General features: G+C 39.9%; 1 protein-coding gene across 1 annotated transcript in view; it reads right to left on the bottom strand.

Annotated features, from left to right (window-relative positions):
* Positions 1 to 18854, bottom strand: part of WDR72 (WD repeat domain 72) — a 302460-nt gene extending 283606 nt beyond the window's left edge. The window contains 1 exon segment of the mRNA XM_078151250.1: positions 18775 to 18854. The gene's annotated coding sequence lies outside the window, so the exon portion shown is untranslated.
* Between the last annotated feature and the right edge of the window lie 1852 nt (positions 18855 to 20706).

Below are 20706 nucleotides of genomic sequence, written 5' to 3'. Positions count from 1 at the left end.
TACTAAGCACCTGCTTTGTGGCCGGCACTGTGCTAAACCATGGTAATACAAAAAGAAGCAAAAGACAGTCCCAGTCCTCAAGGAGCTTACAATCTAATGGGAGAAACAACCTACAAACAAATATATTCAAAGCAAGCTAATACAGGATAGACAGGAGAAAAATGACAGAGGGAAGGCACTGGATTTGAGGGGTTAGGGAAATCTTCCTGTAGAAGGTAGGATTTACATTGGGACTTAAAGGAAGCCAGGGAAGTCTGTAGTCACAGTGGAAAAAAGCAAATGTTCTAGCCATGGGGGACAGCCAGAGAAAATGCCTGTAGCCTAGAGATCTAGACATGGAATGTTCATAGATCAGTGTCACTGGATCAAAGAGTATATGGGTCAGAGAATAAGGTGTAAAAAGACGGGAAAGAAATGAGGAAGCTAGATTACGATCTCAGTGGTAGGGGAGGGGGTGGAGGGTAACATGATCAGACCTACATTTTAGGAAATTATTTTAGTGGCTTAATGGAGAATGGGTTGGAGTGGGAAGAGACTGAGGGCAGGCAGACTATTGTAGTAATTAGGGTGTGAGGTGATGGAGATCTACACTAGAGTGGAGGCAGTGGTAGAGGAGAGAAGGGGGCATATACGAGAGATGTTGAAAACACAAAATCAATAGGCCTTGGCAACAGATTGGATCTAAATAGTGAGAAATCCAGGATAGGTTGTGAGCCTGAGACAAAAAGTATGGTGTTGCCCTCTACAGTAATAGTAAAGTTAGGAGTGGGGGATGGTTTAGATTTAGGAGGAAAGATAATGAGTTCTGTTTTGGACTTAATGAGTTTAAGATGTCTACCGGACATCCAGTTCAAGATATCAGAAAGGCAGTTGCAGATGTGAGACTGAAGGTCAGCAAAGAGATTGAGGCAGGAGAGGTAGATTTGAGAATCTTCAGCATAAAGATGGTAATTAAATCCACAAGAATTGATGAGATCACCAAGTGAAGTAGTACAAAGGGAGAAAAGAAAAGGGCCCAGGACAGAACCCTTTGCCACACCTTTGGCTTGAGTATGTAATCTAGAGAAATATCTAGCAAAGGAGTCAGAGAAAGAGCAGTCAGACAGGTAGAAGGAAAACCAGGAGAGAGCGGTGTCCCTAAAACCTAGAAAAAAGAGAGTATCAAGGAGGATGGAATGATTAGTAGTGTAAAAGGCTGCACTGAGGTCAGGGAGAATGTGGATGAGAAAAGACTATTGGATTCCGCAGCTGAGATCATTAGTGATTTTGGAGAAAGCAGTTTTAGTCAATTGGTCAGATCAGAAACCAGACTTTAAGGGGTTAAGAGGATAATGAGAAGTGAGAAAGTAGAGGCACTCTATTGTAAAAGGCCTTTTTTGAGGAGTTTAGTTACAAAAAGCAGAAGAGATATAGGACCACATTTGTTGGGGGGGGAGGCGGGAAGGAGTGGAAGGATCAAGCAAGAGTTTGTTTGTTTCAAGATAGGGGAGACAGGGACCTGTTTGTAAGCAGTAGGAAATGAGCCAGTAGATAGGAAGAGACTGAAAATAAGTGAAAGAGTGGGGAATACAAAGGAGACAAAGGAGATGAGATGGAATGGGATCACTTCAACAAGTAGACGGGTTAGCACTGCCAAGGAGAAAATAAGGCCACTTCAGCATATGAAATCGGGGTGAAGGAGGAAAAAGTAGCAGAAGGCTCTTGAGCGATAGGACATGAGGAAAAGAGAGAGCTCATGGAGAATAGCTTTAATTTTTTTTTTCTACAAAATATGAGGCAAGGTTCTCAGCTGAGAGCCTAAGGAGAGGGAGAGCCACATAAAGTTTGAAGAGAGATGAAAAAGTTTGGAAGAGCCTCTGTGGAGAATGGGATAATGTGTTGGTAAGAGGAGGTATAGTAGAATTGCCTAGCAGCAGTGAGGGCCCAATTGACATGGTACAACATAAATTTGTAGTGCACTCAGAATGGTGGTGTGATTTTCTCCACCTTTGTTCAGTAGTACATGTGAAGGGCCTAGGGTTATGAAATGATGAGAGTGATGCAAAACTGAATCTTGGTTAGGCATAATCATCAATATGATAAGGGGGCTAGTGATTCAAAAGAAGTTATTATAGAGTTGAATTGGTTGGCTAGTACAGGAGATATGACCTGGAAGAGAACTGAAGGGTCAAGAGATTACAGATCACGATGCAGATGAAGAAAAGGATTATGTAAGAGAAGGCAGAGGAAGAGGTGAAAAGCCAACAGATTATGGTTGTGTAAAGTAATTTTGGAAATTTTGAACATAGAGGTGGTATTTTTGTGTGGGTAATGGCAAGATCAAGAATATGACAATCTTTGTGTGTGGCTGAGGTGGGGTAGAAGAATAACTCATAGGAGGTGAGTAGGTTTAGGAACCAAGTATTTAGGGTATTTGAGAGAGAATCTATTTGTATGTTGAAGACCCCTAGTGTAAAGGCAGGAGTAGAGGTAGATAGAAAAATTAAAAGCCAGGTATCAAACTCTTTGAGAGGTAGACTAGAGCCACTAGAATTTTGATTGGACAGTAGATATGAATAGCATGAACCTCAAAGGAAGAGAGATTACTGAGTGATATACACATATATGTATACAAATATACAAATATATATATATATATACACATTTCAATTTACCTTGTATTCTCTTCTAGATGCCAAAAATTTTGCCTGATGCCTTGACTTTTTTCATTATTCATTCTTTCTCTAGAACCTTGTAATTGAGTTTCTTTGTTAGGGCCTTTATTGGAAAGTCTGTTCTGAAATGGCCCCAATGTCATCTACAAAATAAGCCAACAACTATATGATCTCAAAAGGTTCTTTTACTTTTAACGCTTAAGATAGACTTAATAGACTTATTGACCTAGACAGTACTTTAGATTCAAATTGCCTCATGTTACATGGGAAAATGGAAGCCTGGAGAAGTTAACTGACTTGTCCAGGGTCACACAGATAGTTAGCATCACCACTGGGACGAGAATGAAGGTTTACTAACTCCCAGTTCCAATGCTGTTTCCAATAAATGGCACTTACTACCTGATCCCTGAAGTCACTGGCCTACATGAGAAATGATGAATACGAAACATACAAGAAAACATTACAAGGTTTAGGAGATACCATGTGAAGAAAGAAGAATCAGGGCAATATGTATGCCACAACTACATTGACATCATCATCATCATCATCATCATCATCGCAACAAAATCCAAAGGAATTTACAAAAAGAAATGTTGAGAAGAAAGCAATGTAATCATTTTAAAACCTATAAGCAGAAGAGTTAGTAATTTTGCATATACTTTTAAAAAATATTTCTTAAGCATTTAGTCCCAGACAAAGTGTGCAGCCTAGGGACCAATCTAGCTATATACAAAGATGTTTATTGGCCTCTAGGTGATGAAGAAATTCTTTGGTCATGGCAATCCATGAAACAAAGAAAAAAAATTCTTAATAATTCTTAGTCTCGTGCAAGGCCCATCCTTTGGATTCTACAGTAGCAGGGAGAATTAAAGAAATGGGGCAGAGGCCACTAAACATCAAAGATCATCTTTAAAGTTTAACTTAACTGTAAAAACTCTAAATGTGATATACTTGTTCAGTTACCAACCAGTTCCTATGACTGGAAGAACTAAAGCCCAGGAATATTGGTATTCAGAAGACAAAAGAAGCTAAATAGCTCATGAGTTCTCTTTGGTGAGGCAAACAAAGAATCTGGTGTACTCGGTTTCACTGTATGCCCAAGGACAGCAAGAAACATTACATTATAGAACATTTAGGCCATCTTGTCATCTGTTCAGTGATGAGCATAACCTCCGAGTCCCAAAAAGAAAAACGACCATTTATGTGCTGGCATCTGCTAAAGAAGATGAAGAGGTAAAGAAATTCTATTAACTTATTGACAAGAGATTCCAAACCAAGTCAACATTTACTTTCATTACTTTACCAAGTCAGGGTAAAAGTGAGCAAAGGGGAGATAGTGAAAAGTTTTTTGGAAAATAGGATCCAAGTTTGAAACATGAATGAGACCAAAGGCTTATAGACTACCCAGGAGGCCTACATCGAAAGATCAGTAGAATGTAAGCTGCTTATACAGGGGATTTTTTAAGTGCCTACTATAGACCAGGCACTGTGCTAAGTGCTTTTACAAATATTACCTCATTTGACCCTCGTAAGAACCCTGTGAAATAGGTGCCATTATCACTCTGATTTTACAGTTGAGGAAACTGAGGCAGGAAGAAGTGAAGTGATTTGCCCAAGGTCACCCAGCCATGTCTGAAGCCATGTTTGAACTAAGGTATTCCTGACTCTAGTCCAGTATTCTATCCACTGCAGCACTTAAAGGCTAGGATTGTTTCATTTTTGCCTTTGAATCCCCAGCAATTTGCAGTATTCCTGGCACATAGTCAATACTTAAATGTTTACTGAATTAAATTATTGAATTAATTGGAAAGTGGCTAAAATGTCCATAGCCTTTGACCCAGAGATTACAATTCTAGGCATTCACCCCCAAGGAAGTCAAGAAATGCCTCATATAAACCAAAATAATTATAGCATCACTTGTTGTGGTAGCCAAGAACCAAAAACCAAATAGCTTCTCATCAATTGGGGAAGGTCTTGACAAATTATGACATAGGAATGTAATATATTACTGCGTTTTAGGAATTATGAATATGTTGAATACAGAGAAGGATGGAAAGGTTTACAGGAAGTAATGCAAAGTGAAGTAAGCAGAACCAAGGAAAAAATATATACAATGACTACATTAGTGTAACTAAAAAAGAACCACCACGAAACAATTGAAAATGAATATTGCAATTTTCCAAAGGCAAGATTGCCTTGAAAGAAGAGGTGCTTCTTAACATTGCTTTGAGGAGGTGTGTGTGGGGGGGGGTTGCATGAGTGGGGAGCATTACAAATAAGGTTTTCTGGGTAATTTATTTACTTATTAATTTTGTTGATTTCCTCTTCCTTCTCTTTTCTTTTTTTTTTAAATTCTTTATCACATGAATTAACTTGCTGGGAGGGGAAAAGGAAGGAATACAGGGGGAAGCCTAAGTGATGTAAAAACAAAAAATATCAATAAAATTTATTTTTTTTTAAAAACAAGAGAATTGGAAGGTGCTGGTATGAAACGACACATACATACATACATACAAAACAAAACTGACCATATCTTAATAGAGAGGTAATGACAGTTTAGAGGTGGAAACCACACTAAAATCTGCCCAGTGTAATCAAGATTGACTATTAGAGTAAGGGTCAAAGCCCCAGCAAAATAGAAGAATAAAGAGTATGAGGCACTTAAGATAACCATAACACTAGCTATTCAGGAATGGTGAAAATCAACATCAGTATCTGCCTTTTTTACATTTAAAATAATGGTAGAGGTGATGTAGTAGATCTTGGAGTTAGGAAGACTTAGGTTAAAATCTCATCTCTTATACATTATCTGTATTGTATGACCCAGGTTCATTTGCTATCTCTGAACTTCAGTTTCCTCAACTATAAACGAGGATAATAACACTTATTAGTTACAAGTGACTCACTGGGTTAAAATAAGACATAAATGAAATAAAGTACATGAATGAGGTGCTTTGCAAACTTTAAAATACTACATAAATTTATGTCATTGTTATCATTGACTATCACTATCTTCTTCAAAAGTCTAATGGATATAAAGTGCCAGCAAGAAGGCCAAAAGAACCCCCAAATCACATTAGCCAATAGGTGCTTGAGTGCAGGAGGGAACAAAGTTTGACCCTAGCACAAAGAGCCAATCCAAACCAAACAAAGAAATTTCTGGTAGGAGGTAAGAGTAAACAAAAGAAAATGTCAAACACAATGAATAACAGCAGGGCTTAAAAGAAATCCCTAAGGCAGATCCAGAAGAAGAGAGTAACTAACTATTTAACAAATAAAGTAGGGCCTCAGGAAAAAGAATGGCTTTCCCATAAAGAGAACTAGAGTGGCAGGAAATGACACAGTATGGAAGAATTACCCACATATAAGAGATTGCAGGACTGAAGGAATGTGTATTTGAATAGGTCTGTTAATGGTTACTAATTCTAGAATAGCTAAAAAAAACAAGAGTCTTCATTCTTGAAATTCACTTATCAAGGTAGAATATTTTTCCCCCTATAAATGGCCAATAACATTTACTGAGAGCCTGATATGTGGAGTATACAGTATCCCTGACCTTCAAGTTTATAATTAATTGTTGATGGTGGGAGTCAAACCTCTTCCTGGATACCCAATAAAGCACAAGTTAGCATTTCTATATAATTTTAGATTGCAAAGGGCTTTACAAATATTATTTCATCATTACAACAACTCTAGGAGGTTTTTTACAGATAAAGAAACTGAGACAGACAGAGGTGATATGACTTGCCCATGATCACCCTAGTGTCTGAGGCCATATTTAAACTCAGATATTTCTGACTCCAGATCTAGCCCTCTACCCAGTACGCCACACAAACATATCACACTCACCATATGTAAGACAGAACTCATTAGATTTTCCCCAAACCCAGTCCTACTCCTAATGCCCCTCTTTCTGTCAATAGCCCTACCACTCTTTTAGTCACCTAGGTTCCTAGCCTAGGAGTCACCCATGCCTCTTCTTTCTCCTTCACCCCAAGTCTCCAAATTGATTGCCAATTCTTGTAAAGTTGACTTCTATAGCTTTACTTGTCCAGAGGAGTCACTGGAGACAGCTCATAAAAGTTCTCAAGAGCTGGTTTTTAAATTTTCAATGTGAACATTTATATCTTGGGAAATCAACAAATACTACAAATCAGAGCTTGATTTATTGTTTTATGATTGTCCAGGTTTAAGAAAGTAATGGAAAAATGTTAATAATGAAGATTAAACTTAAACATATGTCATACATACACACATTTATATTGGAGAGGCAGTTGTTAAACATTTACCAGATTACTCCCAATTATATCAGTCCTACTGTCTTCACTAGAATTACAGCCTCTCTAGTTCAGGCTTTCAATACCTGAATATAAAGTCCCCTCCTAACTGGTGTCCTTAGATCCATTCTTTCCCTTCTCCAATTCATTTTCCATAGAGCTACTAAACTGCTATTCCTTTTCCCACTGACCTTCTAAGTTGTCTTTGGAGTTTGTAGTTTGAGAAGTCTGGAAACCACCACAGCTGCTCGTGATTCTGTCCCCTGAGGCCTGTTCCAGGTCCCCTGAGGCCTGCTCCAGGTTCTCTGAGGCTGAACTGTGTTCCTCTCCCCGCCCAGCAAGATAGACCTTTCTAATCAACCATCCAGGTTGTCTTGGGCTGGAAATTTGTTTCACTTTGTCTTTTTGTGGGTTCTGATGCTTTAGAGTTTATTTAGAGCCATTTTTAACAGGTATTTGGAGGGGTTTGGGGGAGAGCTTAAGCAAGTCTCTGCTTTCACTCTGCCATCTTGGCTCCACCCCCCTGAACTGATATTCCTAAAGTGCAGATCTGACCATGACATTCCCCTAACAAAGACCTTTAGTGGTTCCTTCTTGCCCACAGGATAAAATCCAATTTACTCTATTTGTCATTTAAAGCCCTTCTCAGTCAGGTTCTGTTCTACCTTTCCAAGTGGTCTTGGCTATTATAGTCCCGCACATGTTCTACATTCCAACAAACTGTAAATTCCATGCAGAATATAAATCCCCTGAGGGCAGGGATTATATTCACATTGTATCTTTGTAGCTTTAGCTCCCAGCACATAAAAAGCACTTAATCAATGTTTGTTGATGCAGATGATACTTAATTATTGATTGTTGAATTGAGTTGAGCTGAATTTATCCTGGAGCAGAGAAAATTTAGGTAGGACAAGAGAGTTCTCTTTAAGTACTTGAAAGCTTGTCACTTGTGGGAAAGGGATCAGGCTTTATTTACTCAACCAGGTATAATGCAAGAGTGTAATGAGCTACCGGGTAAGTTGCTAAGTTCCCCAACACTAGAAGTCATTTAGCCTGTGTTGTTGTAGTTTTGTTGTGTTCAACTCTTCATGACCCCCCCCCCCAGACCATACTGTGCTTGGAGTTTTCTTGGCGCAGATACTGGAATGATTTGCTATTTCCTTCTCCAGTGGATTAATAGTCAAATAGAGGTTAAGTGACCTGCCCAGGGTCACAGTAAGTGTCTAAGGTTGAATTTGAACTCAGGCTTTCCTGACACTAGACAAAGTGTTCTATCCATTGGGCCACCTAGCTGCCTCCGAGTTAGCCTGTACTGTACTTTTAATTTCTTTATTTCCTTTTTTTTTTTTTTTAGGCAATTGGGGTTAGGTGACTTGCCCAGGGTCACACAGCTACTAAGTGTCAAGTGCGGGTCTAAGTCTGAAGACTCAGGTCCTCTTGACTTCAGCGCCGGTGCTCTATCCACTGCACCACCTAGCTGCCCCTATAGTTTTAATTTCACATTCCTCTTTGTCTATTGTATTTTCTACACAGCCTTTGATGCTCCACTCAAATGCTACCCACCTGGAATTCTTCCTTGTTCCCTTTTGGAATTTACATAACACTTTCTTTTATAGAGTTTTTCACATAGGTATTACTGTTTGTCATTCTGTTGTTTAATTGATCTCGTTTGAAATTGTTGTGGCAAAGATACTAAAGTAGTTTCCCATTTCTGTCTCAAGCCCATTTTACAGATGAGGAAACTTAGGCAATCAGGGTTAAGTGACTTTCCCAGGGTCACACAGCTAGTAAATGTCCCAGGCTGGATTTGAACTCAGGTCTTAGCTATCTTATATATTACTGTATATTATGGTTATTCTTATGTTATAGTTAACTTGAGGGCAGAAATGTGGGCTACCTTAACCATAACGATTTGTTATATTAGACAGTGAGCTCCATGAGGACAGGGATGGGGCAGAGTTGCTAAACCTCACTGCTTCCTCCTTCCCCAAATATAGCAGCATACAAGCACACACTGTAGATGCTTAACAAGTCAACAAGTTTGCTGAATGAATGAGTACTATACAGGGGATTCCTGCTTAAAGAAATATTAGACTAGATGAGTTCTGAGTTCTGAGCCTTCCAGCTCTGAGCCCTGATTCTAAGTTCTTTAACTGACTTTATCATTATATAATTGTACTTATAGAATCATAAGTTTTTGAATTGAATGAAAATTTAAGTTTCATCTATTCTAACTTTCTTATTTTAGAGGTTAGGAAACTGAAGCATAGAGAAGTAAGATGATTTGCCCAAGTTGCAAAGTTTGTAAAAGAGCTGGGACTGAAAACCAGCTGTCCAAAACATTAATTCAACACACTTTTCAAGACCATCGCATGCCCAGACTACTGCAATAACCTTCTGGTTAATCTCCCTGCCTCAAACCTCTCACCACTCCAGTCCATCTTCCACTCAGCTATCAAAGAGATCTCTGTCACAGTTCAGATCAGAGGTCAGCCCCTCTACTCAATCAATTCCACTGGTTCCCTATCTATCTCTAGGAATATAAAAACCTTTTTTTGGTGCTCAAGCCTTTTATATTCTATCCCAGTGTACAATGTTAAGACTAGATTTTGAACAACTGATGTTTAACTACTTTTTGAAAAGTCTTTCATTCTTAATTAACCATACAAACTTTTTCAAGGACGATTCTATATTTTGGTTTTAGTAGATATATTAAAGTTAATCACACATTTTCCCTCTGCTTTTTTTTTGGGGGGTGAGGGATAGTTCAAATCTTTTAAACTATTGTGTGTGTGCGTTTTGCATATTTTTTCCCACTTAATAGTACTTTTTTTAATTACATGTAAAGATAGTTTTCAACATTAACTTTTATAAGATTTTGAGTTTTAATTTTTTTTCTTTCTCCCTCTTCTTCCCCCTTCTCAAGCAATCTCATATAGTCTATACATGTACAATCATATTAAACATATTTCCACGTTAGTCATGTTGTGAAAGAAGAAAAAAAACAAACAAAAAAGGAGAGCAAATACTATGCTTTGATCTGCTGTCAAACTCCACAGCTCTTTCTCTGGATGTGGATAGAATTTTCCTACTTGCCAAATCTTTGCAAAATTTGTAGGACTAAATATAAATACATTAATGCAGGTATTTTTAAAAGTGTGTTTCTGTACAGGTCAAAAATATCAGCCAATTAAATTAGCAAAATATTTTGTCAAGCTCCTTTCCAGTCTTCTTACAATCCATACCTTCCCCATCCCTCCTTGTACTTTTCAACCCAGTGATGAGTACCTGCTTGCTATCTGAGCACAAAACATTCTCTCCCAACTCCAAGGAATTTTCACTGGCTGTCCTTCATGCCTCCAACCTCTCTCTCCTCATCCAATCTTCTGGCTTCCCTGGCTTCCTTCTGGTCCAAGGGAAAATCCCAGCTCTAACAACAAGCTTTTCCCATCCCCCTAAATTCTAGTGCATTTCCTGTTGATTATCTCCAATTTGTCCTGTGTGCAGTTTGTACCTAGTTGCTTGCATGTTATCTCCCTCATTATCCTGTGAGTTCCTAAAGAGCAAGAACTCACTGGATGTTTCTTTGTGTTCCCAGTGCTTAGCACAATAAATGTTTATTGACTTACCTCCTACCTGTTAGTTGTTTTCTGGGAACACAAAAGATGGAAAAGCTAAAGAGTCCTTGCCCTTCTTAAGGAATCTCACAGTTTACTGGTGACTTGAGGCAGCAGTTGGGCATGGCAGTGGACAGAGTGCTGGGCCTGGAGTCAAGGAGATTTAAATTTGGCCTCAGACACTTACTAGCAGTGTGACACTGAGCGATTTGCTCCTGTTTGCCTTAGTTTCCACATCTGTAAAATGAAACAGAGAAGGGAAGGAAAACTACTCCAGTATCTCTGCCAAGAAAACCCCCAAATGAAGAGTAGGTCACAACTTAAAAATGACTGAACACGTGGGATGAGAAGGAAAGCTGTACTTAGTTTCCTTCCAACCCCAGGTATTACTAAATATTTACTGACTGACTTCAAACAAAATAACAGCAAAGCAAAACAAAAGCCTTTTACTTATCTAAAGACTAAAAGGAGTAGTAGTAGAAGCAGTACAAATCAGGACTGAGAGCAGAAATGTGGACTTTTGTAAACAAATCCCAAGGTTCAGGACTTAAAGGAAGGCACAGAAAGGCCCTGAGGTTCATGAGAAGGTGGTTTCTTGGTTTTAACACAAGCTTAAGGGAGCTCATTTTAAATTTTTATTCCCAATGCATATCATAGCTTGGCGTCCCTTAAATACTTAATAAAAACTTGTACATTTATTTGTTCATCTACTCATTCATACAATCAACAAAGAATGTCCCTCTACATATGCCTCCCATCATTATACCTTGTTTTCTTGAGAGTGAGACTGTTCTCCAAATTCCAGGAGACATGGTCACTGTAATTATAGGGACTAAAAGAACTCCTAGCTTAGTGGTTTACATGTTGTCTCCTCCATCAGACTGTGTGTTCCTTGACAGCTAGGACTGTCTTTGTATTTGCAGAGCTTAGTATAGTAGTAAGAATTTCTTAAGGATTTATTGACTGCCAGACCCAGTATTAGGTGCTAGGATACAAAGACAAAAATGCAACAATCCCTGCCCTCAAAGAACTTACAATAATTATCAGGGGTACATATAAGTATATAAAAAATCAACACAACATAATTTTTGAAAGAAAGGCACCAATAGCTTGGGACAGTGGGGCAGAGGGAGGGTCAAGAAAGGTTTCATGAATAAAATGGCAAGGGAAAGGAATACTGAAGAAAACTAGAGATAGTATACATTAGGATATATTGTTTAGCACAGGGGAGAGGAGGTGGGCATGATTTGATCTGTGGCATATTCCCATCTTTGGTTAACTGAGGCACTACCAAATGTGGTCCTACTGTATGTCCTCACAACTGCCAGTTCTTCCCCTCACTCCACCTAATACCTTGTATTTACTTGTTCATAATTCTTGTCTACTTATATATGCATACATAGCATCATGCCTGACACATAATCGGTGATTGATTAATTTTTTTGCAGATTGATTATGCGGCTCCATTTCCCCTTATCCTCACCCTACACACACACACACACACACACACACACATACACACACACACACACACACACACACACACACACACACACACACACACCACTGGGAGGGGAAATCCCTCTGAGCTTGTTCATGATCTGTCACAAGTGACCAAATATTCTAATGGCAAAAAGAAATCCTTCCCCTGAGGTGTAAGTAAACGCCCAACTTCCATGGTTCATGGGTGTGAGAGATGGAGATTTGATTGGAGCATTGATCCAATCCAGTTTTAAGTAGCAAGAAACCACTGCGTAATCCCTTGTTTGTATTTCTTAGAGGAATGACATAAGAAACACTTATTTCATTCCACACAATAATTCACTGCAATCCAAGAGAGCACAGTGAGGGCAACGCCATCTCCCAGCTGCTGATTACATCAAAGGTTTGCAGCCCAAATTCAATTTTATGATGTTAATCTCAGGCCTGCCACTCAGAAATTTTCTCTGAGGGATATGATTTTTCTCTGGATTTCATTTTAAGAATGATTTTCTTTGTCTACAATCAATAAAGATATGTTTTCATCAAAAGACTCTATCTTGGCAGAATTCAATTGGCCATTTCAATCCCTTTTGGTGACACAGTATTAATTAAAATAGTTTATGTTGCACCTCAACTGGAAAACAGGCAGTAAAAACAGCAGCCACTCAGAACATATGTACTAGATACATCAGCATGGAGGGCGGAAAATAATTTTCACCTCCTTGAGGTGACAGACATTAGCAATTCAAGAGAGATATGCCACACCTTGGCTCATTTCTGCAATCTTCCTGCAAGAAACAAAGCTGCTTCTGCTTTTATTTTTCTTTAAGAGGAAATCAAAATGTATGTAAGAGGGTTAAACAGCTAATTTCAAAAACACTCCTTCAAGGGCTCAGGAAGGAGAAAAATGGAACCATATAATAAAGCATTATTAACTGGAATTACAACAGTTTTTGACAGATAAATTCAGAACACATTGATAGAGCTTTGAAAAATCTGCTTTGGAGGACAATAAACGATTACTAAAATAGAATGATTTTCCTTCTGAAATAAGCAATATATGGACACTTACCATGGAAATTTTTTTTACCCTACATTAAGATGTTTAAAAAAAATAATGAATTGCAATATGGAAAGTCAAGTGGGTTTTACTTAGTCATAAAGCTTTGAAAGTCTGAAGAAACAGTATTTTTGTTGTTAAATCATTTTACTCTCTGTGACCTCATTTGGGTTTTCTTGGCAGAGATACTGGAATGGCTTGTCATTTTCTTCTCCAGTGGTTTTACAGGCAAGGAACTGAGGCAAACAGGGTTAAGTGAATTGTCCAGGGTCACACAGCTAGTTAAGTGTCTGAGGCCAGATTTAAACTCACAAAGGTGAGTCTTTCTGACTTCAGGCCCCACGATAGGCAGCTGCCCTAGACAGGGCAGTATGGCACACTGAAAAGAAGTGGATTTGAAGCCAGAGAACCTAAAAAGAAATCCTTTCTAGATCTCTCATTGACAGCCCTTGGTACCTTGGGCAAGTCTATTCCTATCTCTGGCCCTTGGTTTCATGATCTGTAAAATGAAGAAAGCTCTAAATTCACTATTCTATAACAACAAACAATCAAGTATAATATAAATTTTACACAACTTCTAGGGAATTTTTACTAAGTCATTGGATCATAAACTCAGGCATGGAGGGATATTAGTTATCTGTCTAACTCTTTAATATTATATATCAGGAACCTGAGGCCCATGGACATTGTGAATTGCCCTCCACACAGGTATCAAAAAACAGAATTCAAATCTAAGTCCTCCTTACTCCAGACCCATTACATTTCCAATGGAACACATCGTCTTCTGCACCATATTCCTTTCAGTTTCAGGGACTGGTGGCCCAAGTCATAATGAGAGAAGAACACAGATTTGGGCTACAAGGAAACTGTCAGTCTAAAAGAAAAAAAAATCCAAAAAACAGCAAGGTTAGAAGATATTGACAGAGAATTTCTCCAAAAGTATTATCCTGGGCCCTCTCCTCCATCCATACTATTTCAACTGGTTACCTCATCAGCTCCCATGGATTCAATTATTGTCTCTATGCTTATGATTCTCAAATCTATATTTCTAGCCCTTGTCTCTTGACTGACCTCCAGTCTTGCATTTCCAATTGCCTATTGGACATCTTGAACTGGATGTCCCATAGACATCTAAAATTCAACTTGTCTAAAACTGAACTCATCATCTGCCCATCTCTCCAAACATTCCCTTTTTCTTAACTTCCCATCACTATTAAGGATACCACCATCCTCCCAGGCACCAAGGCTTGTGACCTAAGTTTTATTTTCCACTCCTCATCTTCCTTCATCCTCCATATCCATCTGTTACCCAAGCCCGTGGCTTTCACAACCTCTCTTGCATAGAGCCCCTTTTCTTCATCACCCTGGCTCAGTAGGACAATTGCAACAGTCTTGCTTGATTGGGCTCACTGCCAAAATCTCTCTCCACTTCATTCAGCTGTCAAAGTGATCTTCCTAAAGTTTGAGTCATACCACATCATCCCTTCCCTACCCACTCAATCAACTTCAGTGGCTTCCAGTTATCTCTAGAATCAAATATAAAATCTGTTTAACATTCCAGCCTTCTTACACCTTATAGTCACAGTCCCTACCTCCATACTCTCAGATCCAGTGACACTGGCCTCTTTGCTATTCCTACAAAGCTCCACCCCACCCCCCATCTGTCCCTGGCTTCCTTAAATTCTCAGCTAAACTCTCACCTTCCATAAGAAACCTTTCCTGATCCTCCTTTATCCTAGTGCCTTCCCCGTTTTGATTATTTCCAATTTATCCTATATTTATCTTGCTTGTATGTTGTCTCTCCCATTAAACAGTGAGAGCCTTGAAACAACACTGGATTTAGGGTCAGGGCATCTGGATCCAAGAATGAACTCAGACACTTGCTGGCTGTGTAATCTAACCCCTTCTGAGATCCAGCTTCCTTATCTGTAAAAAAAAAAAAACAGGAACAATAATATCTACATCATATTTCTCAGCAGGTTGTTATCAAGAAAAGTGCTCCCCAGGCATCCTACTATTTGGCACATATGAGAAGGAAGTATCACTGGGGAAATATCTGGAAAAAAGGAATATTACTGAATATTATTGTACCATATGAGGCAGCAGGTTGCTCAGTGGATAGAGCAGTGGGCCTGCAGTCAGAAAGACCTGAATTCAAATCTGGCCTCAGACACATACTAGCTGTGTGATCCTGGGCAACTCACTTAACCTGTTTGCCTTAATTCACTGGAGGAGGAAATGGCAAACCATTCCAAGATATTTGCCAAGAAAACCCCATAGACATGGGCAGTACTGGTGTGATACGGCCCACATGATCATGAAGAGTTGGACACAACGGAACAACAACAACAACAATAAAAACAACAACAATGCTGTATCATAAGAAATCACAAACGAGGCATTCGCAGAAAGATGTGTACCTAAAGCAAAGCAGTGCTCAACCTTGACTGAGAAGGACTTAGGATGAAACATGGCCTCCTCCTCTTGGTAGAGAGGTAGAAGATTATAGGTACCAGATGAAACACCCTATTAGATTAGTCAATTTACTGGTTTGTTTTGCTGAACTATATTTCTTTACTACAAGGAGGTGTGGAAATAGTGGGAGGGCAGGGAGAGGAAGAATATACTAGGAAAATTTAAGGAAAGAGAACACTTTCAAGTAGATTATCGAAGATGTAGCCACAATATTTTAAAGTTAACTTTAGCGTCATTGTTTCTGCTGAATAAAAATATTTCCAACTACCTTTCCCTTAACAATACCACAAAAGTATACCTCCACTTAGATACAGGGACTATTTAGTGTACAGAAAAGGACACAATTACAATTTCATTCAAACCAAATTTCCTTTACATGCGATGCAAATTCACAAAATAAAACCCATCTACAACATTCATCAATTGATGCATGCTTCTCTCTCTGCAAGTCTTGACCTTAGATGTCCAACAGGATTATGCTGCTCACCATGGTCACCACTTCTGTTGTTTCTACATAGGTTCATAAGATCATATAGGATCAAATATAAAATTCATTGTTTCCAGTCTTTTTACACTTTGCTCCCCTCTACACATTGTAGCATTCAGTGACACTAGACTAGCTGTTCCTCCTTCTCCATCTCAGATGGAGATCAGGGCCTGGAAAATCTCCTGGCTTCCTTTAGGACTCTTTCAAGACTTCCTTCCAGACTCAGTTCAAATCCCATCTTTCGGAAGAGGCTGTTCTGTTCCTACATCCCCTCTTTGGCCCCTCCCACAGCTGATGCTTTCATATGAATTATCTCCATTAATATTGCACTTATCTTTGATCCAGCAATACCACTGCTAGGTTGTATCCTAAAGACATGGGGGAGGGAGAACCTATTTGTACCAAAATATTTATAGCAACTCTTTCTGTGGTCACTAAGAATTGGAAATCAAAGGGATGCTCATCAATTGGGGAACGGCTAAACAAGCCATTGTAAATGACAAGCAGAATGATTTCAGAAAAAAACCTGGAAAGACTTATATGAACTAATGAAAAGTGAAGTGAGCAGAACCAAGAGAACGTTGTACATAGTAACAGTAACATTGTATGATGAAGAACTTCTAAATGACTTAACTATTCTCAGCAGTATAATGATCCAAGACAATCCCAAAGGACTAATGATGAAGCATACTATCTGCTTCCAGAGAAAGAACTGATAATATCTGAATATAGACTGAAGCATGCTATTTTTCACTTTCTTTCATTTTTTTTTGAGTCTTCTTGTAGAGAATGACTAATATGGAAATGTTTTACATGACTGCACATATATAATCTATATTTGATTACTGTCTCAAGAAAGGGGGAGGGAAGGGAAGGAGGAAGGGATAGATTTTGGTACTCAAAACAAAAAGAAACTCAAATGTTTAAAAAAATGTTTTAACATGTAATTGGGGAAAAATAAAATACTATATATTTTAAAAATATTGTATTTATCTTGTAGGTATAGCTATTTGCTTGTGGTCTTCCCCATTAGAATGTGAGTTCCTGCCTGGCCAAGGCCAGAGTTTTTGCCTTTCTTTGTATTTCTAAAGCTTACTAGCCGGCCTACCACATAGTAAGTACTTAATACAACTGTTTGTTGACTGACTTCTCCCTCCCATTTTATTCTTTCTGGAAGGCAGTTAGAATGGCAGATCTCAGAAGGGAATTTGCATGAAGTCAAAAGAAGGGGACTTGGGGAAGAGAGATTTGCTTTACTAAGGACAAACCAAAAAGAAATATTAAATTTAATTATACCCTGAAGCTAATCTCCTTTACTTGACCTTGGAATGCTTTAGCATAAAACCCTGCTGACAGAGCCAGAGGAGTGTTTCCTTCATTGTTTTGAGTCTTAGTCAGCTATGTTGAAATGAAAAACAAAACTGTAATAATTAAGGGACAGTGAGTAAGGAGGTAGAAGGCTTCGCAATTGCACCCATCTGCTACAATTATCCCTCTCCAATAAGGCAGAAATAATCATTTTGCATTTTGGCATTTAGAGACGACCAGGGCAACTCCATAATTATTTTTCCCCTAGCACCCCAAGGCTTGGTACCTTCTATTTGAGACAAATGACTCCTACATATTTTTTTTATTACTGTCTTAACGATATTTAGTATAAACATTATGTGGAAGATTTCTTACATGAAAACTCTACTGTGTCTTAGCCTCCTTTTGTTTCTTCCCAAAGCAATTAGTGTAGGTCTGACCACAAAGCAGACGGTCAAAAAATATCCTTCATTGATTGGCTGGTGCCAATTGTCAATCGCCTTCCCTGGCTTCTTTTAAGTTCCGACTAAAATCCCATCTTTTCAGGAAGCCTTTCCCAACCCCTCTTAATACCAATGCATTCCCTGTTAATTATTTCTTATTTATCCTGTATACAGCTTGCGGGGGGGGGGGGGGAGGGGACGCGCGCCCGCGCTTGCATGTTCTCCCGCCACTTAGATTTGGAGCTGCTAGAGGGCGGTCACTATCTTTTGCCTCTTTCTGCATCCCCAGTATTAAGTAGGAGCTTAATTGGTCGAAATAGAGTAACCCCACACAGCGAAGTAAAGCAAAAGCTATGGATGCAAAGAGCTCTTTGCAGCTGCTTTTTACAAGGGAAGGTTTCATTCAGGCAGACACAGCCTAAACTTTGGTTCGCCGCAATCCGCTCGTCTCGGCGGAGGTGTGATTTCAAAACCACTGGGGAGACAACATGACAACCCCCCCCCCGTCCCCACTTTATAATTCGAGAAATGAGTCACCAAGGGTGTCTGACAGAAAAATAGGGGGAAAGTAATTCCCCAGCCCCTTCACACCTGCCCGGAAATAGACCACGGGCCAAATATAGGGTAACCCCGGACCCCAAGAAGGTGAACAAGACTTGTATAGGTGCAGTTTTTCCACCCAGAGAGGAAGCGTAAGGCGTTTGAAAAGCAGTTTAAAGATATTAACCGAAAGAAAGTCTTTAGGGGGAAGAATGTGCACCCTTTCCTTCCTGGGTATAGCAAAAGAGTAGGGAAGGAGGCCACTCCCACCCCGGACCCCTTGCCTGGGGGATATCTAAGAGGGGGACAAAATGGGGAGGGAGGATGACCCGGGCTGGGCATAAGCCTAGACAGCGCGGTTTAAGAAAGAGCGCGGCATTGAAGCGCAGGAAAGGAGAGACGCAGCAGCAGCAGCGGCGCTCACACCTTACCCCAGGCAGCCGGTTTGAGCCCTCCCTGTCCGATGTGCTGGAGGGAGGGGGCGCGCCTGCACCGGCCCGACTTTTATCCCCTGCTCGCCTAGCTGGGCGGCTCCCCGCTTCGCAGACACAAGACGAGCCCGCAGACCCCGCCTCGACTCCGTGCCGGCCCCGACTGCCCCCAGAGCTCGCCCAACCTGCTCTCCCTGCCGTGAGCTGCCCTTTCAGCCGCCAGCCAGACCGCTCTGCCTTGTTTCTCCTCCCAAACCCCTAGTTCTGGGAGAAAACAGGCCCCAGGGAAAGTGTCCCTGGCGCTACATGCTCTCTGGGGCTTAGAGGACCATGAAGAGAGAATTAAGGAAGGTCAAGTCTTGATAGAGCCCTGAGGAGGCAGTGGTCAGTAATAAGCATTTATTAAGCGCCTAAATATATCAGGCACTGGGCTAAGCTTCAGCTGGAGCAGGTTTAGTTAGGGCCAGGTTCGCTCTGGGAGGTGGTGGCTGGTTGTGAATTGCCTTAGACCTTGGATTTCAAATTCAATTAAGAAGCATTTATTAAGTGCCTACTATGGCTAAGGTAAAGGATATACCACCTTAAAGGAAGGGAGCTGGAGTTACTGATTTCCACGGATGGAGGAAGTTTCCACACCAGGAATTCCCTATACTGATGAACTTACAGATACCCCAGCTCCCTCAAAACCCAAAAGCAAAACGTGCAAGGAAATGTAAGGTACTGGTGATACAAATTCAAATACGAAAATCGGTTCCTACGCTTAATCTTCTGAGAACATATGAACACAAGGATAAGGAAACAGCAGATGATTTAAGGAGCAAAAAGCAGGAAGTTTCTTGCAGAAAATGGCACCTGAGATGAACCTTGAAGGAAGCTAAGAATTCTTAGAAGGTGGAGTTTAGGTGGGAAAGCATTCCAGGCATTCATGGGGGGTGGGGGGAGGCCCCTGTGCAAACATGCAAGTGTGGGAGGGAGAAGGGAGCAGATTGGCCAGTTTGGCTGGAACTTAACTGTCTATGAAGGAGAGTGATACGAAATGATTGTGGGGAATCAAGTCCATAAGATTTATTAAGTATCTATTTATGTGTCAAACACTGTATTAAACGCTGGTGACATCTATATTTATATCTATATATGTTGATATATATACACACATACACACATATATGTATGTATAATATACACATGGTACATACATATATGCATGCACACATACATATACACATACACAGGATAAATCAGAGCTAATGAGAGGGAAAGGTGCTCAGTTTAAGGAAAACTGGGAAAGGCTCACGAAGACTTTTGTTGACTTCTGGGAAACAAGGAGGCTGAGATGATAAGGAGTTGCAGGAATGGGAGAACAGCAAGTCAAATTTAATGCCTTGAGTCTGGAGATGGAATGCTCCATTGGAGGATCTTCAAGACAACCAGTGTCACTGGATTCCAGAGTATGTAGAGAGGAAAGAGGTGTAAGAAGACTGGAAAGTAGAAAGGAACTAGGTTATAAAGAGCTTTAAAAGAATTTCATACTTGATCCTGGAGCCAATGGGGAGGCACTTTAGTCTATTAAATAAAGGTAGTCTGGAGTCAAATAATGAATAAATGAATGGCAAAGCATTTATTATGCACTTATTCTATGCTGTGCCCCTGTCCTCAAGTAATTTAATTAGGAGAAATACCAGCACTTATAGAGGAAAAGTAACCCGAAAAAGTGTATTGTTCTGGGGAGGTACAAGTGGTGGGAGTAGGTGACCTGGGTTGATGAATGGATTGAATGTGAAACCAGGTCTGATTATCTAGGGGTAGCTGTAGATAAATTGGTGCAGTGGATTAGTTTGTACACACTTAGTCACTTATCAACTGAATTGGGTCCTGGCAAGGGAGCTCCATAAATGAATGGATTGCGTTTCCCAGGGAATGGAGTGTGGATTC

Source organism: Phascolarctos cinereus, unplaced genomic scaffold, assembly GCF_003287225.1.
Source record: "Phascolarctos cinereus isolate Bilbo 61053 unplaced genomic scaffold, phaCin_HiC Scaffold_3;HRSCAF=262, whole genome shotgun sequence".
In the NCBI taxonomy this organism is placed as follows: domain Eukaryota; kingdom Metazoa; phylum Chordata; class Mammalia; order Diprotodontia; family Phascolarctidae; genus Phascolarctos; species Phascolarctos cinereus.
The sequence above is the reverse complement of the archived record's forward strand: the minus strand, read 5'-3'. Positions and strand labels throughout refer to the sequence as shown.